This window comes from Mesocricetus auratus, unplaced genomic scaffold (genome assembly GCF_017639785.1).
Source record: "Mesocricetus auratus isolate SY011 unplaced genomic scaffold, BCM_Maur_2.0 Super-Scaffold_6731, whole genome shotgun sequence".
Taxonomy (NCBI): domain Eukaryota; kingdom Metazoa; phylum Chordata; class Mammalia; order Rodentia; family Cricetidae; genus Mesocricetus; species Mesocricetus auratus.
In genome coordinates, this window is record NW_024429185.1 from 9241302 (window position 1) to 9268037 (window position 26736).

Consider the following 26736-nt stretch of genomic DNA (forward strand, 5'->3'; position numbering starts at 1 on the left):
GATAAAATTGCAGTTTAATTGCAGTTCCTTAGAGTGCTTAATATGCTTTGAAATACAATGCTTTCAAATATTTGAATGTTGGCTATTATGTGGACAAATGTTTGCTTTTTATGTAATTCTAGATGGCAGAAGTGAATAAAAGTTGTAACGATGCCCAGATCAGCTCAGTAGTTAGTGTCTAGCCAAACAGGATGTGTTTCTGATAATCAGAATTTCTAGCTATTGGGAATTACGTGGTAACAAAATTTACTCTCTGATTCTTTTGTGCTTGTATCTGGGTTGCATTACCTATTTGATTAACAGAACAGGTGACAGTAATAAAATGAGAAGAAACCAGAGTAGTGGGAGAATGGAGAATGTTTGTCCAGTTTGTCTGAGCAGGTGATGCTGAAGCAGAGACCCAACTCTATGCAGCAGTCATGCAAAGAGCTGGAAGGAAGTTATTCTTATCAGCATAGGGCAGAACAAGTAAAAAGTCTTGAATGAAGACTTTGGTTTCTTTGTGAGTTATTGTAGTCTTTGTCTTAGAACAGTTGAAAGTCTTCCTTATGTTTCAGGTTGTTTAAGAAAATAACCTCTGGTAGTAAGAAGTTAAAGTAGTTAATCCTGAGGATTCTTTCCAGTTTGAGGGTCCTGTGTATTTGCCTTGCATCACAAAATGACTTAGAACTTAAAGTAAAAGAAATTTAAAAAGAGAGGATGAGCCAAGTCTGTCTCGGGTAGGAAATAATAAAACTGTGTGTTGAGGGCTATTTGTGAATAAGCTTCCTAGGCATTGACATTGCAATGTGGGGAGGAAAAAATAGAGCTAAATATAAAGATAGGATGGGGGCGTGATGAATCAGAAGTTAAAGTAATTTAGGTCATCCCATTAGACACAGATGCGTAAGTGCTCTCCCAATGATTCAGAAATCATAGGAAATGACTTATAAGAGCTGATCAGAAACTTTGTATGGGAAGTAATCTTTCATGAAACAAATGATTGTAACTGTCGAATGATGCATCATTTTAAACCAGAAAACCAGAAATGGTTCAAGGACTATTTATATTTCTTTGAGCTTCTATGAGGACAAGCATTGCCACAGATTTTCTTTTTAATAATAAATTTCATTTCATTTTAGATGTAAAGAAATCATTTTTCTTTTGCTTTTACTTTTTTAAATCAAAAGGTGATTTGAATCAGAATATGTTTACTGCTGCAAGGAAGAAAGAAACTCAGCTTATCTATTTTGGCATCTTTATCAGAGGGCTAAGAAAAGGAAATGTATTTTGAAAGTTAAATGGAAGCATGTTGACATTTCCCAGAGAAATTTCTAGCATCATAATATTTGGAATATAAAATAAATGCCGCTAGAGATAGGTAAAAATATGAGTCAGATTTCTGCACCAGACTTTGGTATCCAACTTCGACTTGCATGGATACTATTTGTCTTCTGCATCCTGACATTAATCAGGTAGGTATTGCAACCAAGAAAGCGCATCCTTTTTCTCACAGGCACACATCTCCTCCCTCTAAATTGAATACCTCTCAAAAATCTGTGAAAACTACACACAGAAATGAGGAAACACACATAATGGGGATAATGGGGACCAGAAGACCACTATTGCCACTAGATAGAAGAGAACAACCCAGCATCAAGAGAATAAAGTATTGGCGAAGCATAACATTGTAAGTAAAAAGAAAGTGCCAAAACTTGAAGTGCATGAGAGCTTCTCGTCATTGGACCAACTCCAAACTAATCCTGCTCCTTAACTGTTGTTTATGGAGAACAGATGTAGTACCACTGTGGTCTACATGAAATTAGCCCTGCCTACTTCTATTCTGAAAGCACATGTGTATTACACATGTATATTTCATGAAAATGGGCCATGTTCCATCAATTTTTCATGTAACATATGTTTCTGGTAGCACAGGGAGTGGCTAGGAGAACTTGGGAATGAGGCCAATGAAAGATAAATGGGAGGGGTCAGGCCAATATGAAAGTAGGAAGACATAGTGCTCTTAACGTGCGCTGTTTTTGTCTTGCTTTTGTATTTTGAATGAGGATATCATCAGGGAGACCAGCGAAGCCGAGTCACATGAAATATGAAAAGTTACAGGAGAAAAACAGCTGCTCAAAGTCGTTTGCTCTCAAGACTGGCCATCCCAGGTTTTTGACATAATGGAGAATGAAAACAATTCAGCAAGTGAAACTAAAGGAGCAACACATCTACCTGGGGCCAGGCATTATAGTCTAGGGAGAGTGTTGCTTTGGGGGTACAGCCCCCCAAAAAGTTGTGCACAAACTATTGTGGTTTTAATTTAAATAGATGCACATCCTGTTTTCTTATAATTGGTTTGGGCATAGAAACTTTGTGGAACTTAGGACTCTAGGGGAGCAAAGTTTGCGCAGAGAGCTCGTCTCAAGTTCACTCTCTGTGACTGGTGTTTGGCTATCACAGGAAGACTGACTTCAAAGAAACAGAAGAAAGCTTGTAGTGTGCAAAGATCTCGAGGTCTTCACAGGGTCCCACCCCCCCAGAGAGTACTCGCTATGCACTTACTGTGCCTAACACTTAGGCACCTTTCCATGTTGCTTCAGGCGTTTTCCCTGGACAACTCTTTTTGACTCTGGATCACATTTGGTAATTGCTGTCCTGAGGTTATTGCATACGGCTCCCCTCGTGCATTAAAATGCATTATTTCCCTCAGGACAGGCATAGTTAACTGTGATAACCTAACAAAGCTCACAGATCTTAACTGGTACAGGTTTTAGTGTTGGTGAAATTTGTAGTCAAGAGGAGGAATGGGAAAGATAAATGAGATCAAGGGGCTGAACGGATAGCAGTCAGTAAATTGCCTACTTCACTTCACTGAGGGCCTGAGATCACTTCCGTAGAACCCACATAAAAGGTGAGCACACCAGCACTTACGAGCAGGAGCTTTGAAGATCATTGGCTTAGCTGAGTCCACGAGATTCAGGCTCAGTGGTAAATCCAGTCTTAAAAAATAAAAGTGGAGAATAATAAAGAAAAAACACAGCCTTCACATGCATGCCTATACATGTTCATGTGTACCTGCAGGTACATTAACAAGTACATACACCCCTGTAACACAAAAAATAAATGGACTCAGAGACCAATACTGGGGTTCAAACTTCGAGAGTTGAATATCAGAAAAGCAAAGCAGCAGGCAATAGCTCTCACCTCTAGCTCAGGCTGAAAGGGCTGATCCACATAGGAGCTCTCCACCAAGTCTCAAACTGCTGCCTCTCCTCAATGTGGTTGGAAAATTAATGCCTCTCTGAAACCTTGCTTCTGTCTTATATACTTCTCTAATTTTGGGATTAAAGACATGGGCTATAATTATCTTATAGACTGATTCACTCTTATGTAGATCTGGGTGGCCTTGGACTCACAGAGATTCATCTGTCTCTTAATCCTGAGTCCTAGGATCAAAGTTGAGTACCACCATCTCCCAGCTTTGCTGGGATTAAAGGTGTGTGCCTGGCTTCTAAGGCTTATGGCTGATTTTGCTTTTCTGAATCCTAAGTCGAGCTTTAATAAATCATAAACAATATACTACCACACATTCCATACATATACATAACACACATGTAATAGACCCTCTTAAAAACTGAAAGATTAAAGTAATTTTGAAGAGTTTTACTCACTGTGAAGTCCTCCTCCTAACAATGCTAAGATGTTCCATTACTTTATGTTACTAACAAAGCAGAGGAGAAATGCAATGAACATTAAAGCTATATTTTGTGCTAGGTATCATGAGCCCACTGGAGACACTGTACTTCACCTTTCGTGGAGTAAATTCTGACATTTTTGAGGAAGGACCGTCAATCACTCTGTATGCTGAAGAAGAGGTGATCACTAAGTGGTGGGTAGTCTTGCTTTGTACAGGTCCCCATTCCCTCATTTTATTAATATATTGTGTTCTTGGAGCCAAAGGCAGTGGTCATATTTTCCTTTGAGCTCTTTCCTTGCACGAGTTTACCATGCATTGAGGCTGTTAGTATGTCTACCCTCTGAAAGGACAGTTTCCTATTCACACAGGATTGAGGAGATCGTACCTGAAGAGCTGTGTGCTTTTAGACTCCAGTGAAAGCAGCAATGAGTACCTTTTGAAGAACAACATATTCACTGGCTTCTATTCTAACTCACCTATATTTCTTTTGTTTCTATTAGCCTCCGGTGACTGGTAAGGGTGTGCTATTAGTTTTCATGATAGTTGGACCTGTTCTGCCAGGGTTTGTAGGCAGCAAATTTTAACCATCTCTGTGGCTTCTGAAGGGCTTGAATATTTTTATGAATTATTTGGGAATTTCATATAATATCTTTCAATCATCGTCCCCCTAACTCCTCCCCTAGGTCACCTTCTCAGAAGTGCCTGCTGACTGTGGTAACTGTGGTTTAGGACAATTGAGTGAGACATAAATCTGACAAACTCTTTATACAACAACTGAAAACAATATGGTTGTTTAGAACAATAGCTTGTAAAGAGTTAGACATACTGGAATCCTGCTGTCCTTGACACTGATCACGCAGGAAGCTCCAAGGACGTCCAGATGGAGGCAGTTTCTCTTGCTCCCTGCAGGAGATGAGCGAGTGAAGCGCAGAGTCTGAGTCACTTTATGCAGAACAGGAAATTATTGTTGAGGAGTGAATAAAATCCCCCATGTATAACCTAGAAGAGACAGCTGCCATCACTGCCGTTGGCAGATTAGGGTCAGATTTGCTCTTTCTTCTGTGTTGGTTCTCAAAAAGTACCATTTACAGGAATAAAATGGAAACAGCTGGGTAACCACACACTGTAAAATGCAAAGGTTAAATGAAGATTAACAAAGAAAGTATTTCCAAAGTATTAATGTGCAAAGTCTATAATTAGGGTAAATTAACTCTGAGCTTGAAAATTAGCCTTAAAGGGATGGGAGGACAAGGACAGATTAAGAGGTCTGCCCTATGACCTATGAGTGAACTAACCTCTCCCCAACCTCAGGAATTTGGGATGAGGGCTAACTTGGTGGGCACCATGTGTGCATTATTTATAACTAGTTCAGTCGTGTTAACTTAAGGCAGAGAGAGAAGTTTGTTTCCATTGGGATTAAATTTGCATCTGTGGCAAGATACTGGGGTACACTGTGCCCAATGCCTGAGTTTCCTGTGACTTTCATAGCAAGTTGCTACACACATGTGTTACAGGATTCTTGTCTGGGTCCCATCGCCATTTTAGCCCCCAAAATAACACATGGAGAGTCTATTTGTTACAATTCTGTTGGCCAATATCCAGGGCTTATCATTGGCTAGTTCTGTCTTAAGCATTAACCCATGACTACTAATATATATATATCTATAAGGTTTTATCTTACCGAGAACACCAGGCTCATGTGTCCTCTCTTCCTGGGATCACATGGTGACTCTCCACCCCTGACTACATTTCCCAGAATCCTCCTCGACTCTTAGTTCCACCTATCTTGAGTCCCTATTGGCTAACAGTGCTTTATTTATGACTTTCATAGCAAATTGCTATACACATTGTTACAGGATTCCTGCCTGGGTCCCATCGTCACTTTAGTCCCCAAAATAACACATGGAGACTCTATTTGTTAAAATTCTGTCAGCCAATAAGACAAACATAACACAGAAGGACATCCCCCATCACACATGGGTTTAAACAACAGAAATACATTCACTCAGAGCTCTGGAAGGAGTCTGCAATCAAGTCTTCTCCTGGAAGGCTTTAGGGAAAATCATCCTTTGCCATTTCCAGCTCTTGGTGACCCTCGATGCACCTTGATTTGTAGAGTAGGACCTTAACTATGCTTCTGCTTCACATGGCCTTCCCTTTCCATCTGTGTCCCTCACCCCCAACTCTTTTATAAGTACACCCTCACTGGACTTGGGGTCTACTGTACATCCAGTGTCATCTCATCTCCAACCTTAACTATTTGCATCCGCAAAGATCTCCTTTATCAATCTGAGGCAGAAAACTGTAAGCGGATGAGGAGGTATGAAGGATGAGGAGGCATTAAGTTCTGTCATATGGACGTGATGTGGCTGTTGCACTCTTGAGCTTAAAGCAGCTGCAGTTACCTAGTAAGACCTGTTCAAGTCAGAGCCTGCTAGCATTCCAGAATGGGTGAAGGAAGTAAACATAGGGCCCTTGACCCCTAGCTAAGGACCTATTAGTAGTTAATGGCTTCTTCAGGAGTGTATCTACTGGTAGGTTGCCCATGGTCAAGTCAATACCTCTACACTTAGGACATGGAAACAACTCTAATTAAACTGAATTTAAGATTCGTGTCCTAAACCAAAAGTCATAGTGGTAGAGAGGTATTAGGAAGAAAGAGGGTTATAGAAGGAGTGGGGGGAGGATGAGAAACGGGAATAGGGCAAGAATATGATCAAAATACATTTGTGAAATTCTCAACGATAAATAAAGCATTATATTTAAAAATTATTCTGCTATTCTCTGTAAGACTTTTCTTCAGTTTATTATTCAATTTATATATCACAAATTAAATGTATCAATCAAAAGGTAAATTAGAATTTTTTCAATAACCTAAACTTTTATGACTGTCTGTAGGTCTATCCTATCATTTAGGGATTCTTGTAATAAGAACAAAAAAAATCAGTTTCAGAGTATAAAACTTAAAAACAAATCTTGTTTACAATAAAGCATACTCAAGTTTTTGAAAATTAGATGGAAATTTGTTCCTAAAGAGATCACACATACAGATTTCCTTTTATATTAACTCTCTGACATATTTTCATCTGAATTTAAAATTTTAATTTAAGGGAGAATTCATGGCAAACTTTGTAGGTTTTTCCTGTATAGGAACAGATAAAAGGAATGAGCCAATATGAATTTTAATTTCTTCTACCAATGTCTGATAATCTCCATGTTTATACCATAGCATAAAAATTGTAATGAATATTGAGACAGTTGTTAAACATTATGTTCTAGTCATGAGTATCGTTTGGGTGTTTCGATGTTTATATTTAAAGTTTTTTTAAAATTTAATTGTAGCACACAGTATGCAAAGCTGTGAACACATTGCTTTTAGAGCCATATTGGTGGTTTAATCAGCAGGGCACCCCAAGATGTCCTTTCAAAGCTTCATTGAGCTAGGAATGCCTGGGCTGAAGCTTTTCTTTCCCTCTCATTCAGAGTTCTTGTTTTTCCCTTGTACACACTTCGCTCAATTATACTCCATTGGCCACGTTTCATGCTGCGTTTAGCAATTTAATTATCCAGTTAGCTAAGCAAAACTATGGGAAATTCCATGTTTGAGAAATAAATGCACATGTGTGCGCATGTTTAGTTCATTATTATTCCTCAGTTGGTCACATCAGTTCTCAGACACCCAAATTGAGTAATCCTTTTTTAAAAATATTTAACTCCCAGGTATTTCCCTAGACTAAATATTTCTGTCTGTGTAAAGCTCTCGAATAACTTTGGTACCTGTGCTCACATTGAGTGGAAGGAGACGGTGTCTCTGTGCTGGGTCTATTCTGTGGTCCCACACAATGCTCAGCACAAATTTAAGCCACGTGTGCATTTTAAAAATACTTGATGAATGAATGATCTCAACGCTATCGATTAGAAACATTGTTTTAGACAGACACAGTGAGCATCAGTGGACAGTGATGATTTGGAGAGGTCTGAGGAAAGACACTTTCATCTGTTTGCCTAAATTTGAGCTGTGAGTAAGAACTGGTGGTCTGGCCAGAGTTCTGCTTTGGGCATGTGGCTGTTGTAATGCAGTAGCCACATTGAAAGAGAGGCAGTATTTCAGGCTCTTAGCAAATGTACTAGTATTGTGGGTTGGGTGACTTTGGGCTCATTTTCTCTTATCATTTCCCTAAAAGAAAAGATGATAACCTACTCCTGCTGCCTAACTTCAGGGTTGCCTGCTTGAAGTCATCAATACCTTGGACATGAAGCACAGTGTGGTAGGTTGTAATGCTCTATCTAAGTGCAAATGGAACTCCTTCCACTTAGCTGTGAATAGTTTTAGGTTCAAGGAATGAGCGTTGTTAATGGCACATTCTACCTCTTTAGCACTAGAACTTTGATTGGCAGGACATTGTCTGGAAAGAAGGATATATCTTACAAATAATACGGATTTATTTTCATGCAACTCTGGAGATGGTGAATTCTGTGATAAAAGTGCCCACAGAGTCAGTGTCTGAATCCAGCGTTTGGGCTAATAGTGTGACTGTTGTGCTTGCATCCCCATATCACAGAAGAGGGCATAAAGGAAGAAACAGTCTGTCCTCACGTGATAGAAGACATGTAAGGACAAAAGACGTCCTATATTGATCTTATCATCCCTTTTATAAATAAATGATCCATCCATGGGAGAGAATTTTTATTGACACTCACTTCCCAACAAGCCCTCCCCACTCTTATTAATGGTGCAGAGGAGATTAAGTTTCAACATGAATTTTGGAGAGGGTAGGAAAATAGCAGGGTATGGAGTGGGTGTGGCATGGTGAGAACAGGATTTAGGCAACTTATTTCACAGCCAGAAAGACTCAGGGAAGCTACTTACAAGGTGAGGTGATTTGGTTAAAGCCCCAGGCAGGGTAATTAGAACTGTAGCAGCCACTACCCCATCTTTCTATTTGGAGATGAGACTTTCAATGACTCATATATAAACACGTGGCCTGCAGATTTCCACAGCAAATATCAAGTGTATTTGGTTTCTTTGGTGCTAAATAGAGAATCTGTATGTCTGAGATCCTGTGTTTAGAACGTGAATGGAGCTATGTTGTCTCTTAAAAGACAGATCTCCCTACTTGGCAACAAGTAGCCAATTATTTCTTAATGATAAGTGGTCTTGTGTAACAGAAATAGAAACAGGCCTTGTTTTAGTTGCATGCATTCTCTGGGCAATAGATTTGCTTGCCAAGTCTCTGGTCCCTGAATCCAGATGCTAATCATTGGGCAGGATTTGCCACTCGTAGGTGGTTCTGTATCACCTGCCTTTTGCACATCACATGTCATCCTTGGATTTCTCCCAACTCCAGAGACTTTGGCTTTTCAGTTTTGTTCAAGCTCTCTTTTTGCTAATCAGCTCTGTGTAGACTTGTTGGGCATTGCAGATCTCAACTAGTGCTGTCCTCTCGACTCTAGCTAAGATCCAGCAATGGCAAACCCATGGATGTATGGGATAAGTTTATATCCCTTCATGCACTTCCTTCTTGTTTGATAGTCAGTGTAACAATCCCAAGTCACAATGACCCCCATAAAGGCTGGATTCTCTAGAACTCACAAAGGTAAAACGTGAAGAAACAGAGACTAATTCAGTATTTATCAGCATGGTAGTTTGGCTGTATTTAATAACATGATCCATTAATGATAAGATTTATTTTTTACATATTAGAATAATGTCAGGATAAGGAGCTTGATTTTACTCTTCATAGTTAATGTAAATACTGTTATACTATTACAAATGGTATGGTTATAATATTGAGCATAGCTATGTTTGTAGATGATTCCTTTCAGTTCAGGAAGTGGGTTGGTGAATGTGATTGTCATTGCTTTGACAGACAGCACCGGCACACAAAGAATAGATATAGATCTCAGAAGACAGAGACACAGTGATGGAAGGGGATAGATAGTTATTTAGGGATAATTTGAAATTAGGAGACTGTTGTATTGAAGGAAAAGAAAGCTGTCTCTAACAACATCAGTTAAAAATAACTAGAGATTTTTTTTCTGTTTTTTTTACTCTGTCAAAGGATAACTATTGCTAAGCAGAGTCAAGAAATATCTTCTGGAGATTTGGAAACTCTGATTGGGCTATCTGAAGCAGGTTATAAACAGAAGAGCAACAGGCTTGAGCTTTCTGGTCAAGTTCATGTGTGGACATTTTGGTTCGAAAATATTCTCAATGAGAAAAAGACTGTGCCCTGTTAATGTGACAGATTATAGAGAGAGAGGAGAGATTTCACTCTCATAGATTGTGAAGTTCCAGAACAACATATGTAAAGCTTATAATAATATTAGAACAGGGGGACTATAGCCAAAAAGCAAAACCAAGTTCTTGAAAAACACTGAATATGGAGTCTGAACATGAGGGGAAGAGCCTTGGAGGAATACCAGCCATCAGGGACAAATGAAAAGGATAATGATGTCAGGAAACATATACAGTATCATGTTCTGTGAGTAAATGAGGTGCCATATTTAAGGAAATAAAAGAAAAAAATTGACACTGCTCAGTGGTCAAAGAGAAAGAAAATTGGGAAAAGGACCTGGAGATTGTTTCAGTACCTGACTAACAATGGAAAAGCTGAATGCAAGCTATTAATACTTTTGTCACAGTTAACTTCAACTGTCAGCTTGACACAAACCTGGGAAGAGGGAACCTGTGACCATGGGAACCACAGACCACAGCCTGTGACCATGACTGTGAGAGACTGGTCTCACTGATGATTGATGTAAAAGGTCCAGCCCACTGTGGATGACACAATCCTTAGACATATAGTCTAGTCTGTATATAAAAAACAAAACAAAACAAACAAAAAACCTACCTAGTCACGAGCCAGGCAGCAAGTCAGCACTCCTCTATGGCTCTCTGCTTCAAGCTCCTACCTGGAGTTCTTGCGTGGCTCCTCTTGACAATGACTATAAACTGTAAGATAAAATTAATGCTTTCCTTTCCAGGCCAGGCTTATTTTGGTCAAGGTGTTCTCTCTCAGCAACAGAGAAGCAAATGGATGCAACTGTAAAGATGAGGACATGTGAACAGGAGTGTCTGTTGAGGAAGCCTGATACCCAGGGGTCATTTTCATGTCTCACTAAGTCCACTGCAATCTCCTTCTTGTTATTTGCTATGTTGTAGGGAACAAAAGTTTGTAGGGAGAAATGAAGCCATTCCACTCATTTTCAATCCTCAGTTCTTTTTCTCATTCTGGTTCACTGGCCGGCATTTTCCTTGCTACCAATCACTATAGGAGGATTGCAAGTTAGAGACTTGGGAGGGGTAGAGTCAAACAAAGTTAGCATACGAATAAACCAGATTAAACCAGTCCACTTTCCTTACCTAACAAATTATCTGCCAAAAAAAAAAAAACCAACCAAACAAAAAACTATCTCTACTTCAGCTCTTACTGTGTGTCTCTGCCTAATTCTTTGTCCTGGGTCACAAGATAATAGGATCCCTCTCCCCAGAGTCTTCTTCAGACCTGTTCATCAATTCCAGTGCTCGTAGACTGAAATGCTCTTATCTCCTCCAGTACTGATTTTATCCTAGTCTTCAATATTTTTTTGTCATTAGGGCAATATGAATATGATAGTCTATCTCAAAGTCTATTAGCCTCATATAATTGTGTTATGTATTTATGCATTTGGTCATTTGTTTGAAAGTCCTCTTTTGTTTACAGAGTTTTTTGTAATATTGATTCATTTTTCAGTTAAATGACATTTATTTAATGAACTAAGTGCATTCAATTTTTTACCATGTGTTTTACATATCAAGCCTTTCTCATGGGATTTTATATTATGTTTTAATTTTAATTTCTAGACCAATGTTAATTTGGTTCTGAAAACAGCTTCTTGGTCTTTTTGATTTGTTGCTATTTTTGTTGGCTTTTGAGACAGGGTCCTATAGCCCAGGCTGGGAAGACATAGCTCAGGCTAATACACTGGAACTTGTGACAATTCTCCTGTCTCTGACCCCTGAATGCTGGAATTACAGATCTGAGCTGGCCTCCACTCCTGAGTCCTTTCTGATGTTGATGACTTTTCTCATTAGCCCATTTGTTGTGGGTTTAGTTGATGAAAATTCCACTGCTGCCTGCTCTGTCATCCTCACTAGAGCAGCGCTGACATGCTAGTAGTGAACAGTATTAAATGTTAGCTTGAAGTTTTGGATGTGAACATTAATTGCAACCCCTAGGCACAACACAATGGGATTTTGAAGGTTTGTTGAGTTGTTTACATTCTAGTAAGTGGCTCCATGTGGCAGTGTCTCTTCTTGCCTATCCCTCTTCTTTGCATTTGTAGACATTTACTCCAGCCACCTTTTACCTCCTTTTCCTAACAGTGTATCCCTTTAGATAGTGTGAGTGTTGTTTGTTATTAACAAAGAAGTCAAGTGGCTCAAACTTATCTTGATGACCAACAAAATCTGAATATAAGAGTTGAATACAAAGTTGTCTTTGTTCTTAAAATCAGCAGATTCACTTTTTCCAAACAGTGATATTGAAGAAATTGTTCTTATTTACCTATATTATTATTATTATCTTTTTGCCTTTCTTCTTTTATTATGATCTTTTCCGTATTGAGGATTCAACTTGGGACCTAGAACATGCTAAGCATTCCCTTCTTATGAGCTGTATCCTAGCACAGCAAGCATTTTGCTGTTGCTTATATGGTTGGGATTTCTTTTTTTTAAATAATAATTATTATTTTTTAAATTTATGTTAGAAACAATCTTTTTTCACATGTCAATCCCAGCTCCTTCTCCCTTCCCTCCTCCCCCGCCCTCCCCACCAGGTACCCCAGTCCTTCACCCAATCTCCACTCTGATCCCCAGGGAGGGTGAGGCCCTCCATAGTGGATCTCCAGAATCTGTCATTTCATCCAGGGCAGGGCCTAGGCCCTCCCCCAAGAGTTCCAGCTGAGAGAGCCTCCCATATTGTGGCATGGACACTCAAAGTCTATTTGTACACCAGGGATAAATACTACCCAAGGCTCCAAAGATTACTCAGGCCTTCTCACTGACACCCACATTCAGGGAGTCTGGGTCAGTGCCATACTTTCCACATAGTGATAACACTTTCCAAGTGTGTCCTCTCTGACCTGTGAGCGGCTCCTTTGCAGACTTCATTGCATAAAGAGACAAATCTTCTTTGGCATAGAAGCTGAACCTTCCTTTCCTACCCTGTGAAGTTGAAGGGATAATGAATATTGCATCCAATGCTAATTCATTCTGACAGACTTGCCCAAGTCCTGGAGATGTGCACCTCCCAAGAGCAAGCTTCCATGCCCTATGCAATATGTTGGGGATTCTGGAAGTTCACATGACGTCTCAAAATGACTCAGCTGAGGGTTTCCAAAGACCTTTGGCAAGTATCTAGGTGAAAATTACAAGTTTCACACTGAATGATGAAAGCAACTTAGGACATATTTGAGAAAATCGGGTAGTGAATTATCAACTGGTTTTATCTGGAAAACAAGGATGAGGAAATTCAAGGTCACTTAGAGAGGATGACAGTGGCAAGAGGAAGGCTGCCACAGAAGGCTCTCCTACGGGAGTGCTTTCCTCTAGACATTCTTTTTCCTCTGGGCTATGCCTGGCACAATTGAATGAAAAGCTCCAGCTGTTCCAGTAACTACAAGTTAATGAGGTCATTAAGGGTTGGTAATATAGCTTGTCCAAGACAAAATAAAAAGGAAAATGTGGACAAATGTGTTAATAAAGAAAAATAGAGAATAATTTCACATATTGGAGGTATCATTGGCTTAAATGCTTTTATTTTGTGTTATCTGGAAGCATGAAACCTAGATGAAGGAAAGAGAATGATAAGTCTTGTCCAGGGTCTATGGCTAGAGATAGTGAGCAACACTCTGCCTATGAGCTGAAGCTACAAATAAAGATGAGAAAATGAAATGTTCAGTCTGGTTAAGCAATCCATACACAGAACATCAACAGAGATTATAGCAAGTGTGTCTTAATAAGTCAAATTCGCATGGTATTTTTTAAGACTATGGGATTTGAAGATGGACAAAATTGTATTTGAGTCATAACTGTACAATTGTAGAATTTCCCTTCAGAGATGCAGGATTAAGGTGGAATCATGTTTCTGCTTCTGTTAAGATTCTCTTGTGCATCTGGACACAGCAGAGAATTGGACCACCAGTGCCTCAAATACTGAAGGAGCTCTTATACAATGACAATATTAAAGGACAGGTCATTTTGGGGCTGATACACTCAGGATTTTGATAGTTGCCAGGCTCCAGTTTGTTCTATCTCTGCTCTGCTATTCTCATCTTCTGCTTTCATAAAATTCCTTCATTGTCACTGATGTCCTGAGAGGATAAAAGTCATATGGAGGTGGACCCTATTTTAAAAATGAAATGGCTCCTACTATACACAAATTGTCACCAAAAGAAAGCATTTATTAGTATTCACTATGGTTTCTTTGTTTGGGGCTTTGTCAATTGCTATCTTTAGCAGGAGGGAACAGTACTGTGTTAATGAGTTGTGACCATTCATGACACTCCTGTGCCTGGAGAAAAGTCTAGTCCTTCAATATCTTGGAGGGCCAGCACATAAACAGGGCTGGTTTCTGTGGAAGTCAGAAGCTATGGGCAAGTCAAGAAGAATTGTTTTCATAGTACTTGATACCTTAGTGAGCATAAAATAATGAATAAATATTAGTACACTCTTGGAATGATTTATGTTTAATGGATATTTTATTATTTAAGAATAATAAACCATGTTTATAGTGTACAAGAAACACAGACAAGGAAGATAGATGAACTTCAGTGCTAAGGTCTAAGGGTTTATGTCCTCATAAAACTCATCTATTGAAGCTGACATTCCCAGCCAACAGGATTAGGGAAATGATCACATCATAATGCAAAGCCCACAGAGGTGAAATTGGTGTCCTTATTAAAGAGTCTGAAAGAGTGTATTGACACCTTCTGCCATGTAATGCTACAGTAGAAACTTGAAGCCAGCCCCATCAGACACAATCTGTTGCTGTCTCAGTCTTCCACAACCCAGCCTCCAGAACTGCTAGAAATAATTTTTGTTTATAATTAACCTACCTCTTTGGTATTTTTCATAACAGCATGAATGAATTAAAATACCCAGGGACTAATTGCCAGGAAGTAGTGTGTGCTACATCCCGATACAGATTAAGCCAATGAATTTAGGAAAGAGTGCATAGATATGTTGGCATAGTAACACAGAAGGAGTACCAAACAAAGTCACCCAAACTTGTAATTTTCAGATTATATCATTTTGGTCATCTGTTGGCAGTACCCACCCATTTTGGTCCCATGTATCGTTTCTGAAAAACAAAAACCCCAACAGACCAGAGATGGTGGCCACTTATTATTGTTGAATTGAAGCTGCCATGTGTGTACTCTCTCCAGTGTCTTTCAGAAAAAGAACAAAACCAAAACACGTTTATTGCTGGCTCCTTTTATCTGTGAACCCCTTGTTTAAGGTCAACTCTGCCTTTTATAAGACAGAGACCTTTCAATTAGTGCCATGTGAACTGACCTCCAAGACCACCCTGAGAAACTTCACTGAGAGAAAGATAGAACACTCCCTGACAACAGCATTTCATGGACACCAAATATATTTTGGTAATTAGTTATGAAGAGTTAAATATGAATTTGAATTTCATACCTAAAGGAATTAGATCTAAGAATCCCACATTGTTGATGATCTTTGAAAGAAACATGTTAATAAGCAAAATGCATTTTTGGTTGCTTTCCAAAATTAAAAATAGTGATTTTTGGCCCTGATACAATCAAGCATCTGTCTACATCTCTTCCTTTGCATTAATACAAGAAAGACTGCTTCTTTTCCTTAGGAGCAACGATGACGCAAACCACATATTACATCTTCATGTCAAAATACCCTGCCTTATTCTGTTCAATTCCTATATAGATGCAGCAGTAAACTAAACAACTATAAAATCAAATTGATCTTGACTGGGGGCTGTGCAATTTTCTTGTAATTCCAGAGTACTCACCCATTTATGTATCTACAGACAGAACTGAAATCTCCTGCTGTCTGTCTGTCTGTGGAGTGTGTGTGTGTGTGTGTGTGTGTGTGTGTGTGTGTGTGTGTGTGTGTTTAGGTCAAAAGTCAAAGCTGAATGTCATTCCTCAAGATCTCTCTACCTTATTTTTTGACACAGAGTCTCCCCACTAGGACCTGGGGCTCCCTGATTTGATTTGGCTTGTTGGTCAGAGAGCCCCAGGGAATCCCCTGCCTCTGTCCGCTCATTTACAGCATTAGACATTTGTACCGCTGTGCTTTCTTGCTTGGATTTTTATACGGGTGCTGGATGCTCAGCTCTGCTCTTCATGCTTATGCTATAATCATTTTTATCAGGTTGGTCTCTGTCTCCCCATCTTCTCCAGTATGTGACCTCTGAACTAATAAAAGAGTCAGAGCATATCATGATTCTCAAGCTTAGGGAAATAAAGGAGGTATGTTTCTCATTCCCTGATTTCCCTCTTGGTGTTTGACTCAATGGTTTGGGGAGAAAAAAAACAGACAATGCCAGAAAGAGCTGAAATTAAAACTATCCTTGGTTGTAAAACAAGACAAAAAACCTTCAAGAGAAATCATACGGATTGCAGTTTAGAAATAGTGGGAATGTATTTAAAGAACTAATTACAGTCGCGGTGGAAGACGGACATGTTAACTAACGTGCTAGCAGGATGAGGGGATCTCAAGCACGTTAGTTAAGAAACACACATTTGCTGGAGATCTTTGTTGGTTGGAAAGATAGTTTGTGGCAAGGTTAGAAGGGAAATTAACACAAGTCAGTCATTACTGAGGGTCTGGCTGAGTGGGGTCAAGGTCTTAAAGGAAGGGCCAGATTCAGTTTTTTAGCCATCTTGTTCTGTCACACTTGCCCACTGACATTAGTTCCTCCCTAAGGATTTTGTCTGCTCTGTTGGCAGTGGTGTTGGGTACAGATTTATTTGGCACTGACCTTGAAACTCAACCATAAACACATTGGAACACTGACCTCCTGTGGGTGACTTTGGCCTCCCCTTGCTTTCCAAACGGAGAAGAATCTTGACTTCTAATAAAACATAGGGAACCCTTAGTAAGAACTTTATCATCTCATTAAGATTCCAGTAATTAGGGAACTCGGTCAGGCATCCTGTCACTTTTGTGTGAGTGCTCGCCCACTACGCCAATTTGTCTGTCCAGTCAGGCATTTGACATGTTCATAGGAATTTCTACTCTAAGCGTGAGAAAATTGAAGCACGGGTTCTTCTTGGACTGATAACAGAAGACAGGAAAAATCACTTACAAAACTTCAGTAGGAAATGCCATCAAGAAAACATGAGTAATTTTTCTGTAGATCTTATGCTTTTTGTTGTTGTTGAAGCCTGAAAAATTGACTTGCTTAGAGTAAGTGTTGAAACACTTCAAATCAATGATTCTACATTCTAAGTTGAATTTTCTGACATGCCAGTGGAAAATAAGAGCACATATTCAAGGCATGGATGTTATAATATTGTGCATGAGGGACATTGGCGGATTCCATGGTGGGAGGACAAACATGGCAGGCAGACAGAGCTTCAGTGGGAGTGGGAAGTTTTGTTAGAGAGGGGAAGGGAGAGGGAGGAGAAAAGAGAAAGGGGAGAGAGAGGGAGGGAGGGAGGGAGAGAGAGAGAGAGAGAGAGAGAGAGAGAGAGAGAGAGAGAGAGAGAGAGAGAGAGAGAGAGAAAGAGAGAGAGTCCTGTCTGCCCCTTCAGAGGAACAGCGGGACAGAGAGAGGGAAGTGGCTGGAATTCTCCTCTTAAAGGAACCTTTGTACCTGCATGATGTGATTTAGAAGCCACAAGGACCCTGGGCTGGCTAGGGTACTGCCTGAGTGCATGCTGCCAGGTGACAGGGGACAGGCCAGCAACATGCCTGAATCCTTGCAGAGGATAATAGTGAGTTTTGGAATTCTTAAGAAGATAATTGATAATTTCTCTTTTGTACTTATAAGTTGTGGGTGTCCAAGAATTCTTAAGTAGCCCAAATGGCTAACTTTAAAGGAAGTTTTAAAATTATGTTTGCATGAAAAGAATGTTAATTAGCAAAAGTGCTTTTTTTAATAATAATTTTAAGATTCTAATCTAATTCTAAAGTGTTACTATAAGTATCATGTTCTGGTTTCTATGCATATCTTTATTTCCTCATAAATAACAACCAATAACGTTGAAAAACAAAATGTTAATGATGAATTAGGATAATTTTATTATGCTTTTGTACTTTTTCCCTTTTCTACATGCAATCAATGCCTAACTTTGTCTGTCATTGGAAAGAGTAGGAGTCTCAAAAATGGCAGTGATCTGCTGGCTGTGTAGTGATCCATGAGGTCAGCTTAGAGCTTGACTGCTGTGCTTACTCAAAGTAATGTCCCCTTGACGTTCTCAATGAATTGCACCTAGTTTTATTTTTTTTTCTTTTTCGAGACAGGGTTTCTCTGTATTGTTTTGGAGGCTGTCCTGGAACTCACTCTGTAAACCAGGCTGGCCTCGAACTCACAGAGATCTGCCTGCCTCTGCCTCCTGAGTGCTGAAATTAAAGGCCTGCACCACAAACGCCCGGTGAATTGCACCTAGTTTTAAAAAATATTATCTGGCTTGGATTTGATAAATGTACAGCCCATTAGATCAGTGACTGGTAATATCAGGGCTGTAGGTATTTTAAGGGCTGTGGAAAATTCACATGTTTTATAAACTTCTTACTTTCCTAGAAAAACCAGAGATAATAAAGATGGATTAGAAAATTTGAATCGAAGATTAAAATAGACAAGGATGTTGTCCTTAATAGCATAAATTTAAGTAAGGGAGACCAGTTTTCAGTTGTACCAGATGCCTGTGTATGTGTATGTGTATGTGTGGGGGGGGGCATTCATGTAGGTACACATGTGTGTGGAAGTCAGAGGTCAGCTTCAGGTATTTATCCTCAGGAGCTGTCCACCTTGTGTTTTGAGACACTATATGTAATACTCAGCACTTAAAAGAAATGCTGTCACTCACGTAATTGGGGAGCAATTGCAAACAGTAGGGTTTTTCCAATGCTGAGTAGGGAAGGTATAGTCTAAGCCTTGTTACCTCGCAGCTTACTGAGCAAGCTGTGCTTTGTGGTCAGGGACCCATTGTGCCCACCTCCCCATCATGTGGTTTGCAAATGTGCACCACCATACCAATCTCCTCTTTAAAATGACCCAGGGCTCAAACTTAGATCCTTATAAGTCCTGCATATTAAATACTTCATGAATTGAGTTATTTCTCCAGTCTCACAAAGGCCATAGCAGCTGGGCAGTGGTGGCACACACCTTTAATTCCAGCATTTGGGAGGCAGAGGCAGGGGTATCTGCAAGAACTTGTTCCAGGACAGGCTCCAAAGTTACAAAGAGAAACCCTGTCTCAAAACACCCCCCCCAAAAAAAACAAAGCCGAGTGGGGGTAGCACACACCTACACCTTCAATCCCAGTCCTCTGGAGGCAGAGACTGGTGGATGTCTGAGTATAGAGTGAGTTCCAGGACAGGCTCCAAAGCTACAGCAAACCCTGTCTGGAAAAAAAACAAACAAAAAAAACACCCAAACAAACAAACAAAAATAATGCAAAGGATCCACCTTAGTTGCTAAAAAGAGCAGAGAGGGAGACGACCAGATTTCCGCCTTTACCATAGGCATTAAGTGAACAGAGATGATTTCTTTTCCAATTACCTTTTTCTTTAACATGAACTACTGAAACTACAAAGAGGAGTGCTTTCTTAATCTGTAACCCACTAAACATACAATTTGTTGAAAAGCTGTGAAAACTTCTTGTGCTTGTTATATTACTGTCAAATTGACACACACGCTGAGAAAATGCTTCCATCGGATTGACCCGTAAACAAGTCCAGGGGGCATTTTATTGATTAATGATTGATGTGGGACAGCTCAGTGTGGGTGGTGCTACCTCTGGGCAGGTGGTCTTGGGTGTGAATACAAAAAGCAAGGTAAGTGAACCATCAGAAGCAACCGATAAAGAGCTTTTCTCCACAGCCTCTGCTTTAGTTCCTGCCCGCAGGTTCCTTCCTTGAGTTGCTGCCCTGACTTCCCCTAGTGATGGACTGTGACATGAATGTAAGCCTAACAACCTCTTCCTCTCCAAGTTACTTTTGGCCAGTATGTTGTTGTTTTTTTTAATCACAGCAGTAGAAAGCAAACTAGGATGCTTCCTTAACAATCACACAACACGAGGAAAAAAGTGGAGGCAGGCACGCTCTGACAGTGAGTATGTGAAGACACAAAAGCCAGGCGACTCCACAGGGTTCATTTTCCGCTTCCACGCTGACACAGAACTTGGTGACTTTCCGCAACAGTAACGCATTGTGATTTCTTCTGAAACAGGCAACACTCTCTGGACAAATTGTTGAATTTAATTACTTCCATGGAGTTTGGGAAATGCCAGAACTTTAGAAGACGTGTACAATTCTCCTCAGAAAGCATGAGAATGACTGTGTCAGTTGTGCAGTGGGTTGGGTTTGGGAATGAACCGTATGGAGTGACCGTGGACGCCATCGGACACTGACACTGTCTAGTTAAACTGTAGGACTCTTCCTGTGCAGGATGTTTGGAGGCCGGTTGCTAGAAGGTCAGCTGGGGCTGCCCTGTGCCTAACATTTTCCATATTTGTATAGCTGGGGCTTTGTCCCTTGGCTTATTGGCTCGGGAACCTGTTCTTTGTGGTTTGAGAGCTTTTTTTTTAGTTGCTTATTTCTTAACTTAAGCAATAATCCTCTTTTGCTGACAGCTCTTTAGTTACGTAGAAACGATTATGTTGTCATAAACACAGCTTTAGGATTTCAGGTGGAGGGGAGAGGATCAGAGGGTGCTCAAAATGTAGCTTATATTTCCACCCGAACACACCCACCTAAATACTTACAGAAGGCTTGGGGGAAGCAGAAGCAGAATTCTCTCCCCGTGTCTACTTCCCCAAGTTCTTTTTTTGGTGGAATCAGATGTTTTTAATGCATGTTTTAAAAGGTTCCTTTTAACCTCCGAAAATAAACAAACCACAATTCTGCTCCCATTTCTTTCTCTCAATTTAATAATTTGTTCCAATTTTTCTACCTTTGAAACCAGATGATTCAGCTCCCCTTTCTGCCCTGACCATTTGGCATGATCCAAACTTCAGCAGCTGAGCTTGGTTCCTCCACCGTCCTTATTTTTTTTTAATATCTTAATCGCCTTCGTATGTGCTCTGTCTTTCTGTGCTTCTCCTCTGATCTGATCTCTCGAACTTTCCATTAGACCTTTTGTCTTTGTGTGTGTATTTCCTCCAGTGTGTCAATTCACTCCACATTCTTACTCCAAGGATCAGAGCCTTTGCTCCCAAGGCCTTACCCTTCTTATTTAAAAATTTCCCTAACTGGGTTCTATTTTATGCTTCTAATTCAGTAATAAGATCTTATTTAAAGCGAATTTCAGATCTCATCTTTTTTTTTTCAGTTTTTGCCAGCTCACTTTTTTTTCCTTTTTTAAAAATTGTTTTATAGAAAACTGCATATCCGTTCCCCCATTCCCTTGCCCTCCTGTCCTTCCATGCTTCCCACCATCCCCCAACCCACCCACCACCCATACCCCAGGGATAGTGAGACCCTCCACGGTGGATCATCAAAGTCCATCCCATCATTTGGGGGAGGGCCAATGCCTCCTTTCCGTATCTGGGCTGCAATAGTATCCTTCCTCTGGGAATGGGCTCCCCACGTCCATTTGTGGCCTGGGAATAAGCCCTGGCTCCATTGTTAGAAGTTCCAAAGACTGTCTTGGCCTCCTAACTGGTACACACATTTGGAGGGCTTGGTTTGGTCCAATGCTGGCTCCCTGCTTTACAGTTAGGTTATGCAGGCTCTCTTTAGGTCAAGTCAACTGTTTCTACCGGTATCTCCAGTTCCTTCTTGGTTCTCATCTTTTTAAAGTTCTTCTCTTCCCCATCTGGTTTTTGGCTGATTTCACTGTAGCTACCCTCCCACAGCTTCCCCCTCTGCTGTAACTGCTTCTCTGATAAAACGTCCAGTTGCTTCTGTGTCCCTCTATGTAGTTTTCATGGTATGCACTCATTATTTTTTTGCATTAAATTTGTAGAATATATAAACATAAAAATGTGGCAGTTAATAAGACAAATCTGTGAATGTAACCATTGAACACATATTAGTGTTCTGCTACAATCATGACAGATAGTCCTAATAAAGAAGTGAAACCCTGGAGATCTGGTTCAGGTCTTTCACTGTTGCTATTCATGTCTCTCCTCTTCCAGAGGTACCATCATGCTGGCTCTCTTCTTCAGCACTGTCATTTATTTTCACCTTTTCCATATGTCCATATAAAATATTGCTCTCTTTTAAGCTATATAAACAAGGACGCACCGTTTACATTTTTGCCACTTGTCATTTTGTTTAGCGTTGCTTGTTGACTGGATCCCATATGTTATGTCATATGCACTCTACTTCATATCTATTGCGTTATAATTTACCACTGTGTTGAAGTACCGCAATAATGCTGTTTGCAAAGGATAAGAGTTGACTCAATTCCTGCTCAGTTGTATTTTCTAAGAATATTTTGGAACCGAGAAAACGACGCGGTGTTCTGAATTCTCTATCTTTGACCAACTGAATGAGAGTACCGGAATTACACAGCTAAGGTCTACAGATCTCAAAAGCACATTGTGAAATTTTTACATTTCAGCAAGTTAAATATTCAGTCCCTCCATTTGCTAAAAATCCCCAAACAAAATCTCTGATTATTTTCCACCACATTCACCATCTGCATTTACAACAACAGCTGTAAGGAAAGGGCACTGATGTCCTCAAGCCATGGAGAGCACACTGAAGGCTGGTAATTTTTGAATTTGCTCACTGAAAGATGTTCATGGTGTAGAGGTTTAAAACACAACAATTTCATTCAAATAAACATTCTATTTTTGTCAAAAAAAGATATTTTGGATCTTCTATTGAAACAACTTGAGAAATTACTTAGTGTCTTGATCCTTGGACCTAGGATTTTTCTAGTGGGGGATGGTTTGACCTGTTTATAATATAGGTATATTTCCTGATATTCTAGGAGAAGGTCATTTTCTAAAGAAAATTTTCTTCATGTGAGTTAAATAAGATAATACAGGTAAATGGTACATATTTAGAATACGATTAATAAATGGCTGTTACAAGATTTTCATTAAAGAATTTTAGGGGCAATCCACCACAGTTTATTACCTAATGAAAATGTATATATGTAATTATCTAAATGAACATTTTTTATGTTATGACTTGATTTGAGGGTAAATAATGCTGGCATTTATTGTTGTTTGTAGAAATGCAAAGTTTGCTGAAAAAAAATGCCAGTAGCACACTAAATCCCGGAGCTAAGACTCATACTCATTCCCAGTTAATAATATTTTAGATTCAAAACAGGTAAACTATAAAATATACAAAAACTCAAGCTTAGTCATTTAGTTATAATTCAACATTATTTGCTATATATCACAGTTGAATAACTGAGGAAGCAGTAAAACATATTCCTTGAAGGGTTTGTCTCATTTAGATATTGGACCTGGGTTAGAGAGCCTGGGTATGACTGATAATGACATGCTTCATATTTTCCTCTTAGTGAGCTTCTTTTTTCCCTGTACAGATTTGACTGAAGCATAAGCAACTTTTTGTGGAATTAATGGCTAATGGCTTGCTCTTGAGTATGAAACATTATTTAGTGAGGATCTGGTCAATACTCTGTGAATAGATACGGGCTGTTACTGAATTCTTTTCTTTTTCCAATTATTGAATTAGACATTGGTCTGAGAAGCTGATTTTTTAAAAAATCTTTTAAAAAGTTTCACCACACATACAGACACACGCTCTCTTTGTGTCTCTCTCTCTTTTCGTTTTTCTCTCTCACATTGAGATTTAATGTGCATTGTTTGATTATTTATTTTAATAACAATTTAACTAAAAACGTATTTCCCAGGTTTAAGGTTCTTTGTGCCATTGAATGTGGTAATCAAAAAAAAAAAAAACGTTGCTTGTTAAAATTATGGCAATAGTGATGGCAACCAGTATAAAGGCCTCAATTTTTTTTCTAAATGAGCTAAATTACTGGTTTGTTCAATATATGGGGCGGTAGCTGCTGGAAAAGGCTACAGTTTGTCACATCACAAAGTTTTACTGTTACGAATCTTACCAGCTTTGGTCTAGGGAAATAAATTGTATGTTATGTGAGTGCTACCCAACTTGTCTCCTTGTATGGAGTTATGCTTTAGGGAGAAATGCCCTGGTTAGTTATGTGTTGAAAGGGAAGAGAGGGAAAAATGAGAACGGAAGAAAGACTGGAGGAAGGACTGTCCTTTGTCACAGTTTGGTGACAAGAGAACTGAAAGGTAGCAGCTGGAAACACATACCGAATTCAGATACCCTGCCAGAGTCTGCCTGTGTGACACTGCAGTTCCTTATCTATGTGTCTATGATATAAAAAGGTTTGTTTCTGTCAGCAAGGCCAGATGTTACCTGAGTCACAGAAAGTTTATAGCGTATTGCAATTGTTTAGCCCATTTAGGTGTTTTACTTGGCTTCGAGAATATCACAGCATGGTGGTGTACTGCATTATCACTCTAAAAGGAAATCGCTAATTCTGAATTTTGGGAGGTTTGTGTGTGTGTGTGTGTGTGTGTGCATGTGTGTGTGTGTGTGTGTGTGTGTGTGTGTGTGTGTGTGTGTGTGTACAGGTATGACTGATTCCTGGAACCACCTTCATGGGTTTGAATTATTATCATTTCTCTGTCAGAGGGAATTAAGACAGAGAGGTGAGTGAAGGCATGTTTGCCCATAATGACCCTTTTCAAGCCTACAATCTTCTGGTTAGAAAATTTCTTGCAAATACTTCTAAAACTCTTTCTGGTATTTCGTTGGTTTCTACAACACCTTTATTAAATGGAAAGAGGAATTTTACCTCCACCATTCACTTATAAGCTAAGACTTCCTGGGCTGGGTCAGTAGCTTAAAAAATACAAACATGGGAACCCATGTTTGATCTACAGAACCCCCACAAAAAAGGTAGGCATGTGTGGTGCGCATTTACAATCATAGAGCTGTGGAATTGGCATCAAACAGATAAGGATAAAAATTGGAACTCTTGTTTCATTGGTGACTTCCACAGCCAAGGTTTACCAGTTCCCTCCCTTGTAGAGTAGCAAGGGAATGCAGCAGGTGGCCCACACTGGGTCATTACACTCACATCTGGCTTTAGTTTAGCCTGGTATTTTTCCAGACCCCACCCTCGGTCACTTTATATATGTTACGCACATTGCACTAGACTGTGAGAAGATTCAGAAAAATTGCTTTTGACATCTAATTAGGATTACATAATGTATGCTACAGTATTAGCATTTACTTAACCCATGGCAGAACATTAGTCTCATTTAATTTAAGGCCACACATCTGGTAAATGTAGGTATTTATTGAAATTTGTTTGTTTCTTTTGTTGTTTTTTAAGTTAGAGTAGCAGTGTTGTCAAGATTTTAATATCAGTTTGAAGCACTTCTCTATGTGTAATGGATGCTATATTTAATTTTTTATATTGTATTTATTTTATTTAAATTTCTGTGTTTAAGTACACAAAGCTAAATAATCCCTTATAAAGTTTTATAAAGTCTGTGCTTACCATGCTGTTTTTCTGTGTGTATTCTTGTGTTTTCAGAGATGAAAGGACAAGGTCACACTTTGAAGAGACAGGGCCAATACCCACCCATTACTGTATCCAGTCCTTGTCAAAGCAGCTGCTTTGGCGTTTTTGTGAACCGTGAATGCAAGGGAAGCAGGTCTTGCCTTCAGATGCCTGCCTGGATGATGGGCTGAGGGTTAAGTGTTACAATGCGCTTGGTTGCTGTTGTACTGAGCCTCCAAGGAATGCACGAAGGAGAGTGTAGTTTGCTTGTGGAATGTTGTAGTCTGTCCTTGTTTATCAAGGGCATTTCACATGTTTTGCTACAATTGCTTTAAATCTGTCTGAAATCTGTCAATGGTCTGAGAAAATCACTTGGTCTACCACAGCCCTTTGGTTTCTCTTTTGTGCAGAGAATCCTCCTTCCCTGTCTGCTACCCATTTTCTATCAAATCCACACAGTTTCAAGTTTACATTCACATACCATTAAAAGAATGTTAATCTGTATTTTTCTCATCTTTCCATGTCCCTTTTTCTATCTTGCATTGATGTACTTAGGTGCATGCTCTCTCTCTCTCTCTCTCTCTCTCTCTCTCTCTCTCTCTCTCTCTCTCTCTCTCTCTCTCTCTCTCTCTCTCTCCAGAATTATTCCAGAATTATTCTTTAGATTTAATGTTCCATAAAAATTATTTTTGAGAAATAATTCTTTTTCAAACATCCAATTCAAAAATTCTTTAGGGAAAATGAACTTGATAGGGAACATCGGACTAGAGGAAAAATTACCTCTGCCTGTGAGGGTTGTTGAAATTTACATGTGCTAATTGCTACGATGAAATCCTATAAGAACAACTAACTATACATGTAGTGAGTGATTTTTGACTTAGAAGCCTGTATTAAACAAGGGTAATGATCCACATCTGACAGTGAAGGATGGTAGAAAGGAGAGGACATACTGCACCTATGTTGTCACTTTTGCTTCTGGGCGAAAGAACAGTTATTAGTTCTTACTTTAAAAAGACAAGTGCAGCTTTGTACCAAATAAGTTGTGTGTAGGCTGCAGAGACTCTCTTTCTGAAGATGATTCCTAGACAGATAACATCTATGTTTACCATTGGTTCTCTTTCAAACTCTAAAGTCATCCATGGCAGGGTTTCAAAACCGGAAGGACGACCAGAGACTGAGGGAACTGCAATGCTACCGGTTGGTTGTGTAACTGTGTTGGAGGAGAGGAGATAGAGAATAATATGTTCCTCTATACCAGGCTACTGAGCTTTCACAGGAATGAAGGCAGTATTCAGCTCTGTTGCTTTTCCTGACATGGGACTTAGA